General features: G+C 32.4%; 1 long non-coding RNA gene across 1 annotated transcript; it reads right to left on the reverse strand.

Annotated features, from left to right (window-relative positions):
- Window positions 1–4,218: 4,218 nt before the first annotated feature.
- On the reverse strand, window positions 4,219–7,073 carry LOC129289560 (uncharacterized). The gene is made up of 2 exons (XR_008588161.1): window positions 6,661–7,073; window positions 4,219–4,484 (listed from the first exon to the last, which is right to left on the reverse strand). It is a non-coding gene; the product is annotated as an uncharacterized LOC129289560 (long non-coding RNA).
- Between the last annotated feature and the right edge of the window lie 2,215 nt (window positions 7,074–9,288).

The raw sequence follows: 9,288 nt of genomic DNA on the forward strand, positions 1-9,288 counted from the left end.
TATATTTCATATTTTTGTTGAAATTATATGATTATTGTTTCCCTACTTAGCAAGCACATATTTAACTGTTTGTATACACCATCATAAATAGCATTAGTTACTGAGACTTTTGAGTCTCATTACATGGTTAACAATTTTCAGGAGAGGGGTCAAGTGTGTGGCATTTGGATAAGCTCTTGAGGCTTAGTGGTGCCAAACCGCTTCCTCTTTTTGGGTTTGAATTTATAATTTTAATAATGCATTATTACCAATGTTAAGGCTTTGTTATTTATTGAATATATGGATTCATGGTTGTGATCGTGCCTCTTTAAATAATTTCTGCACGTTATATATTTTGGGATGACTATAAACATGCATTGTTGATAAATATTTTTGTATTTGTTAAGGCATTGATGATACTTGATAATGTTAAATGTTTTGAAAAAAGGTATGTGATTGGGCATGTGTTTTGACTTGTTTGTTGAGTTCGACCAATTGATCTATTTATAAATGTTGGCTTTGGTTTATAATTGTCGAGAGCATAAGAATGAGAGAATGATATTTTAGCCTAGATGGCATGTGAAAGGATAATTTTATAATGATATTGTGTTATGTAAATCAAAGCCAAATATTAGATGAATTTTTATTGATTTTCTTTATATAAATTGTGTTGGATGGCTGTAACCCAACTGTGATTGTAGATATGTATGAGTAATAATAAAAATTGTTTTTGTGTTATTTGAAAAGGTTACTAGGTGGTTATAAGATTATAAAATGTGTAACTATTTCTATTTTTCCTATTATATTTTATTTATCATATTTTCAATTTTAAATAGGATCATATAGGCCTTTCACATTTGTTTTCATTTTATAAATGCTTGGGATCACAAATTTTAGAAATAACAATTTAAGGAGTTGATTTCTGTTTACCATGGTAGACACTTTTCTACCATGGTTGTGATAATTATTTAAAAAAAATGTAAAGTATTACATAAACCATGCGTCACAACAACTTTTGCATGTGCCATGGTGCATGGTGCAAAACTAGATCTTCATGTTCTCCTCCTTTCTTAGGGCCCCAACTTCACTTCAAACTTAACTCCTAGGTTGTAATCACAACTGAATAGGTCCGTTAGTTCTCTCTAATTGTCCACACACCATTTACCATATTAATTTACTTAATTACCCTTATTTAACTTAATTGAATAAGGGTTAATTTTTAAGGATGTTACATAATGACTATTTGACATATGATAATTTATTCGAGTACAGCATTAAAAGACATCTTAGACGTATCTTATTTGTGAAGATAATACACATTTAATGAGGTTAATTCATGGGATGAATAATGTCTATTTGAAATATCACAAATGGTTATGTAGGGATTATTAGTACCATAAATAGGAAAAATCTTTCAATCAGAAATTAGAAGAAAGTAAGCCACCAAAGATATTAACTTGTGAGGAATTATTTGAAAAGGTCAAGTTTGGATATCAAATTTGGCAAAAAGTTGGTAAGGTATGTAGGAACAAGCAATTGAAAAAGCAGTCAATTTTCTTTGAGTTGCCATGTTAGAATACATTAGATTTGAGGCATTTTCTTGATATGATACACATTGGATAAAATGTATGTGATAGTATTGTCAAAAATCTGCTTCATGTTTTAAGGAAGACTAAGGATGGCATCAATGCAATATTAGACATCGATGAGATGGGAATAAGGGAAGAATTAGCACTGGGGAAAAGGGAATTCAATTACATCTTAGTGCTGCGGCTCACACACTATCTAGAAAAGAAAAAGCAAGTGTTTGTGAGTCTCTTGCCAGAGTAGAAGTTTCAATAGGTTTGTCTTCAAATATGTGAGGAACCCTATTTTATTAGGGGATTTGAAACTGAAGGGTTTAAAATCTTATAACTATCATGTTTTGATTGAAATTTTTTTACTAGTAGCTAGATGTGGTTTTTTACCTGATAGTATGCAAGCAACAATAAGAAGACTTTGTTTCTTTGTCAATGCTCTTTATAGTAAAGTAATTCATCTTGTTAGAGAGGTACAATTATGTGGCCCTACCTATTTGAGATTGATGTACCCAATTGAGCATTACATAAAGGTATTAAAAGAGTACATGAAAGATTAGACTTGACTAGCGAATTGAATTGTTGAACAATATATCAAAGAAGAAGCTATTGAGATACTGGGCTTTTAAAAGATTGTCGTGATAATGAAAGGGTGACAATGAGAAAAGTCATTACTATCTCAAACTAATAATAGGAAGAAGCACATCTATATGTACTTTACAACTCTCCAAAATCGACGAGTACGCAAAGAAGCACATGGCAAAGATTAAAAGCCATAACTTTAAATAGAGAAGAACAATGATTATTAAAATGCACAATAAACATTTTATCAGTTGGTTGAAAGGACTGATTAATGAAATGTATAATGCCAATTGTAGTTCAATTTTTGAGAGGTTGAAATGGTTGGCAAATAGGCCGACTAAGCATATTCTTTCTTACACTAGCTATGTCATAAATGGGCACACGTTCTATATGAAAGGGCATGATTATTGGAACATGGTGTAAAATAGCTATGTGCTCATTAGATGCTACTCATGCTCAATCCATATAGAGGCCTGAATTGGTACCTTAATCCTATTAGAGGGTATCCAAATAACTGGAAACATATCATATTAATGTTCAATAAATAAGTTAAATATTTTTTTTGCATGTGTATAAATTATTATTTTTCATGTGATTTTTCATATAAAGTTTCATATTGTCATATAGGGCTGTCTAAATGTTTCGAAGCCGTAGAGAGTTGCCTTTAATGGAAATTTTACTACTTACAAAGACACATTTGAATGGAAGATAATTAAGGTTTACATTTACCTTCAATTTATTTTATCAAATTAAGTATATTATATTATAACCAACTTTAATTTTTTGGTTTGATGATCAAGAGAGTCCAAAACAATGTGACAGGATTGTTGATTGTGGCTATGTCATCATGAGGTACATGAAAGACATAGCTGAACATGCACTGGTTGATGGGATTATGCCTGACCAAGTATATGTATCCTATCTTTACTTTATTAATTTTAATAATCAACATTATCTTATACACGTCACATACTTAAACGGGATTTATGTTATGTTTGTGGCTTAATAGTACTTTTAAGATGCATATGTAAAGGAATATAGTCTAGCTTAAATTAAAGAAGTCCTTGACGTGTTGGCCAAGAGTTTGTTTAAGCAATGGGTACAAAACAAATTATCACAACCATCTTAGCTTGCTCAATTTTGTTTGTAGTATATAAATTCTTTATACTTAAGCAAAATAAGCTTACTTTGGCCAATTTTAGTTTTTGATTAACTTTGGCCTTTTAAACTTGCAATAGGTTTTACTTAGAAATTTTTTTTCTTATAATTACTTTAGTGTATAGGCATTTTTGAGAATTTTGAAATACTTTTAAATAAATTTAAAAGATTATTATAGATTTAAATACTTTGGCATGCAAATTTTGGTTGAAATTAGAATATTCTATTACTGGTATATTTCTGGGATGTTTGTAGTTTGTTTTGCAAGGAGTTACGTTGCTTGAAATAAAACTCCCCTATTTTTTTTTAACAAAAAGGCTAAATTATATAACGGTTATTTTAAAATAACTGCTATATAGTTTTATATATTTAATGGTTATTCTTAATAATTGCTATATAGACACAACTATTTAATGGTTATTTTTAAAAAAATCACTAAATAGTTTCTAGGCAACCATGTGAGAATTGATAGAAACTGGGCTAAACTATCTAACAGTTTTTTTTTTAAATAATCATTAAATATTATACAACTATTGAGGAGTTATTTTGAATAAAAAAACAGCTATATAGTTTATTGGATAGTTTATTGAAACCAAAACTGAAAAAAATCTATTCAATGGTTTTTTGTGAATAATTGCCATGTGAATTATATATAACGGTTAAAAATGCATTTTTTAGCGGTGCTTATAACAAGTGCTTCAGGCTTCTTCGGCTTTCAACTTGTCTTAATTGAGGTGACTACTTGCACAAGCAAATGTCTAAAGCCAAACGAAGTTTCACTTTTGACAAATATTATTTTTCTAGCATATTAACTTCCCATGGATTATTTAGAGCATGTTAGAAAAATTAAATACACCAAATCGATATAAGAGAAAAGATCTCGTCATCAAAATAACAAAATTAAACTGAACAAGGTAAAATCTGAACCAATCCATCAACTATAATATATAATCAATATTTCATATTCATAGTCTAACTGAGCTTACACATCCTACGTGTGTATATATATATCACTGACAGAATGAGTATGTGACCATTCGTCGGTTGGATAGGAACTTCCCTCGTGAGAGAGAGTGATTTGGTTACTCATCGAGGAGGCCCACATATATATGACAAACTTAATATTAAGACGAGACCCTTCTCAAGTAATATCTGGTTATGGTGAGGCAGAAGACAACTTCCTCAGTACTGTAAAATAGGAAAAAATGCAAAAGTTTGATTGATTCATGTTTGCCGCATATATATATATATATATATATATATAAGCATGTGAGTTAGTAAGAATCACTAAGGAGACAGCTACACAAGCATCATGTGACAACCGCCTATCAATAAAGATGCGTCAATAATTGGTGGGTGTTGATGGGCATGAGTGGCCCTATGTAAACAGTTGGGTTGTAAATTTAAGAGTGAGGTTATGGATTTTATTTAAAGGGTTCCTGATTAACTTAGATGATAGTTAAAATTAATTAAGGTAGAGTGTAAATAATGTTGAAAATTCAAATCTATCAAAAAAAAAAGAAAAAAGTCAGTCTTGTTCTCCAAAACTTGGATTGATATTTTAGAAAGAGTAGATTTCTGAATATGTAATTTTTCTTCTAAAATAAATATGACGTTTTAACCTTGCTTCATAAGAAATATTCTAGGAACCAATGTTCCAAATATATATATATATATATATATATATCTTATGTCGGAAACATTCTCTCTTCATGAAAGGGAATCCAACATTCCACCTCCCCGATGGGAATCAAAATGAAGCTTTTTGTGTATATCCCACACACACCCACACAAAACATATTTCCATGACTATTGTCCCATATGCGTGAGTGATGAGAATATTTTCTTATTAAAAAAAAGACAGTATGAATTCTCATGAAACATTCTCGGGAATCCACGAATGATCCCAGTCCCACGAATCAAACAACCATTAGGACTGGGCAAATGAAAGCAAACTCTCGAGTCTTTGGCATTCAGCCGTCTCCAAAACAACCATTACGACTTGATGTCTGTAGATGTAAACTAAACTAACAGATTCTTGATAGTATTTAGCCTAAGGAATATAATTATATTGCTGAAACAAAGAAACTAATGATTGGTATGGGATTTGTACGTAGTCAGGGACATCATTAATGTTTTGCATTCTTAATTTCAAGTAGTAATAGTTAGTTTAATTTAACCACTTTAATTTTTTAGGTTTGGGTCAAGTGAAATTTTCTCATGAATAATTCTTTTATTTGCAGCATACAAATTGACTTATAATCATCATGTATAGACATATGCCGCCATTCATTAGAAGTCGTGTGTTGAACGCAGCCACTTAATAAACACTATATATAATAAGGTGATCACGAAGATCTATATAGACGGTACTTGTATGCATGAATATTTGTTTCTCGTGATTCGTGGTCTCTTTTGCCTGATTGCCTACTTCTGAACGTATTACTATTAATTTTTAACAAAAAATTTCTGGTAAGCTCATACTTAATTTATTGGGAAGGAACAAGAGAAGCTTATATGAGGCATGAGATATGATAGAAAAATTAGCAACGCATTGATCATCAGTGCTTTACACACACACACACACACACACACACACACAAGTGCGCACAACAATATTATAAGCTCTGCGCGAGCTTAGTGAAGGATGTATAAATGAGCCACTGACTCATAAATCACTTCGGTCGTTTTCAATCATTATATAAAAATCATATGCAAAGGCAAGTCACAAGTTAATGCGTGCTTCGTGAGAATTGACATTTTCTGCGGACATTATTTACATGCTTTAAGGATGAGAGATAGGAACCCAAAACTAGAGGGTTCCCATTTCCATCACCTGCTAATCTTGCCACACGATGATACCACTCACAGTTCTTCATGGTTATCTTGAGTAATTAATTTAATTAGTTGCTAAACTGTTAGATCCATTTCATCACTTTAATTTACAAAAGTCAGGAAGCGCACAATTAAAATTCAGTCAGAAAAGCAAATAAATTCTCTTTTATGCAAGCCTAAGTAAGGTGGGGGTGTGGCAACCGGCAGGACTAGCATGTTTGTTATTTTCAGAAGTAACACATATATTCATTAATTTCAAAGTCTAGAGCTAGATAGTTTGATCTGATCGATATTTATGCAACGGCGTCCAGTTTTAAAGTTTATGCACGGCATATGATGAATGCTTATAGCTTAACATGTCATGTTCTATGATGAATTTCTCAAAACTCAGCCCCACATTCCAAGCCACTGACTTGATGGTCTTGAAAGTTTAGGTTTTTAGGTTCATCCAATGTGACTTCCTGACTGAATTTAATGAAGGCTAACAAGAAGATGACGGATGAAAATGATACCAATTAATTGTACTCACCTTGAACGTGAATATTATGGAGCATCAATCAGAGAACGTTTTATATTATTAGGAGATGGATCAGGTGATGATGGCTGGTCCTCGTTGAGCGAAGCATTCAGCAGCATTTCCAGATGCTGTGACGTAACTAAGGTGCTATGGTCATGATGGGGAAGATGGGCACATGAAAGACTAACTCACTGCTCTGAACTGAACCTCTTCCATGGAAGATGAGGCAGAGAACAAAATGTGGTCGACCATGAGTTAGCATTGCACGTGCCCTGCTTCTCCATCCTGCTCAGCATGCACCTTCTTCTCCAACAAGATGATAGAACACACAATAGAGTCGAAGAAGAAACGAGAAGTTAAAGAGAGATTGGTCAGAGGTCTAGCTATTAGCTAGCTAGGAAAACATCCATACGCATCACAAGTGGTTGAAGCCTACTCATGTATATATATCAAAAGAAGCAATAGAGATGGTGTTTTTAAATTAAAGGAGGAGGATGGGTATGGGGAAAGAGCAGGAAAGTTGAAAGGCTTAGTTGGGCGTGGGACCTTTTGAGCCTGCAACCCAAACAACTTTTCACAAGTGAGAAATGATATCAATAGGACCACTTACTGCTCGTATATCACTTGCCAAATAGTTTAGTTTATAATAATTAATTACAGGCCGGTTATACCCTCCAAATTCAGAGATGTAACCTCATATATGCCACCATTATACCTTCAAATTCAGAGATGTAACCTAATATATGCCACCATCATACCAAATAATCCTACTTGATGTTGACACCACCTGGCCTGTATTCATTGGATTTGGATTCTAAGAGCGTCTAAAATCTCTCATCCACTACTGTGAGTATTCACACTATTGATACAGGATTTCATCAACATTTGAAAATTCATGGTTGGCTATAAATAAATGAAAATGTGAGTTAAATGATGGTTTTATGAGAATGCATTTCAATCATTTCTCTGCAACCATGTAAATCGTTGGATTGAAATATAGGGCATAAAACAAAAGGATAGACATTAGAGACTGTGATTTGGTATTTTCTTTGTATCTTGTGTGCAAATATTTTTGGCAATAATTCAATTAAATCAACAATCTCTATACGTAAGATGGTAGTTGTGTGAGAGAATTTGGGACACTCACTGAATCCATATCTGTATTCATCTTGGAAAATATATTATAACTTAAACCTATGGATTAAATATGTCTATGTAGTATTAAGATGGAAAACAAAAATGGCAAAACAGTTTGCTGCCTAAAGAGGAAGATCCTACTTGAAATTCACTCATCAGTGGGCACATTTTAATTATCACTCTTTTTGGTTTGATAAATATTAATGCGGTAAATTGTCAAAAAGGAGAAAGTAGAAAAATTAAGTGGAAACTTACTTCCTTCCCACTAGCTTCTGACTGATTTCAGAGGCTTAATTAGTGCAGAACACATAAGATATGGTACAATATTCATGAACTATGAAGCTCAAAATAAAAGATCATATACATTTGCTAATGCGTTGTAAAAAGGATATTTGTCTTAAAAAATATGGATCTTGTTTAAATGGCACTAAATGAGGTGATATAATCTGAATATCGATAGACCAATCATGGTTACGGATGTGCCTTACCGATCGTTGGTCAAGTTCACAATTCCTAATCGCTTGTCATGATCAAAAATGTTCATTTCTGTCTGATGTTCGGCGACATTTTCCTTCCAAGAATTCCTTGTAAGTGAGAGGAGGAAGAAGCAGAAGAAAATTAGAAGGTTTACAGTTGATCAATATATAGAAATCTTGTTCGGGATTACAATTAATAAAGCTTGAAAATTAATTAGCAGTTAAATAGATTACGCAAAATGCTATTCTTTTACATTACCGTGTGTGTGTGTGTGTTTTTTTTTTTTTTCTTTTATAGGAACTGAATTATTTAGTGCGTGCTCCTGGATGGCATCTACATTGAGTTTATATCATGCTTCCCACCTGAATAGGCCAAACTATATGTAAAATTCTAGCACGAAAGATATATATTGGCTTTGTTCATAATTCATTTTAGGCTTTTCTTTTAGACGAGCTGACGTGGATGTGGTGAGGATTTTACTTCATAATTGCATTTAATCAGTCATTGGTTCATTGAGTTATACTAAACCTTAGTTCCTCTTAAGTGGCCTTCCTTGTTCATCCTTTCTGGTCATCAAGTATTAGAAGCATTTTCTTCCCTTTTTTTTTTTCAAATTCTCTTTTCACATTTTACTTATTTTAAGTTTCTCGCTAAGACAAAACTCTCCAAGTTGGATTATAATGCCGCTATTCTTATGGTACGGTTTATATTTCTGAGGAAAAACAAAATCCAACTCAAAAGCTGGTTCAATAATTCAGAGGGGACAAATATTTCCTTATAAGACCAGGTAAGCAGAAAGTGAAACCCATAATAGTTTTTTCATTATGGTTAAGTATCTAGCTATATTCATTCTTATATCCCATTCCTGATAATCTTCGACTTAACTTCAAGTCTTGTGGTTGTATGGTTTAATGTAACTAGCTAATTATTTATATTAGTTATAGCATGTCGAGTGCATTTTTTTCCCATAGAAGTTATCTGTATACGATGTTATATTTCCATTCTCTACTTGATGGTGGTGTGTGC

This window comes from Prosopis cineraria, unplaced genomic scaffold, assembly GCF_029017545.1.
Source record: "Prosopis cineraria cultivar Desert tree isolate PC_DT_omini unplaced genomic scaffold, ASM2901754v1 PC12, whole genome shotgun sequence".
Classification (NCBI taxonomy): Eukaryota; Viridiplantae; Streptophyta; class Magnoliopsida; order Fabales; family Fabaceae; genus Prosopis; species Prosopis cineraria.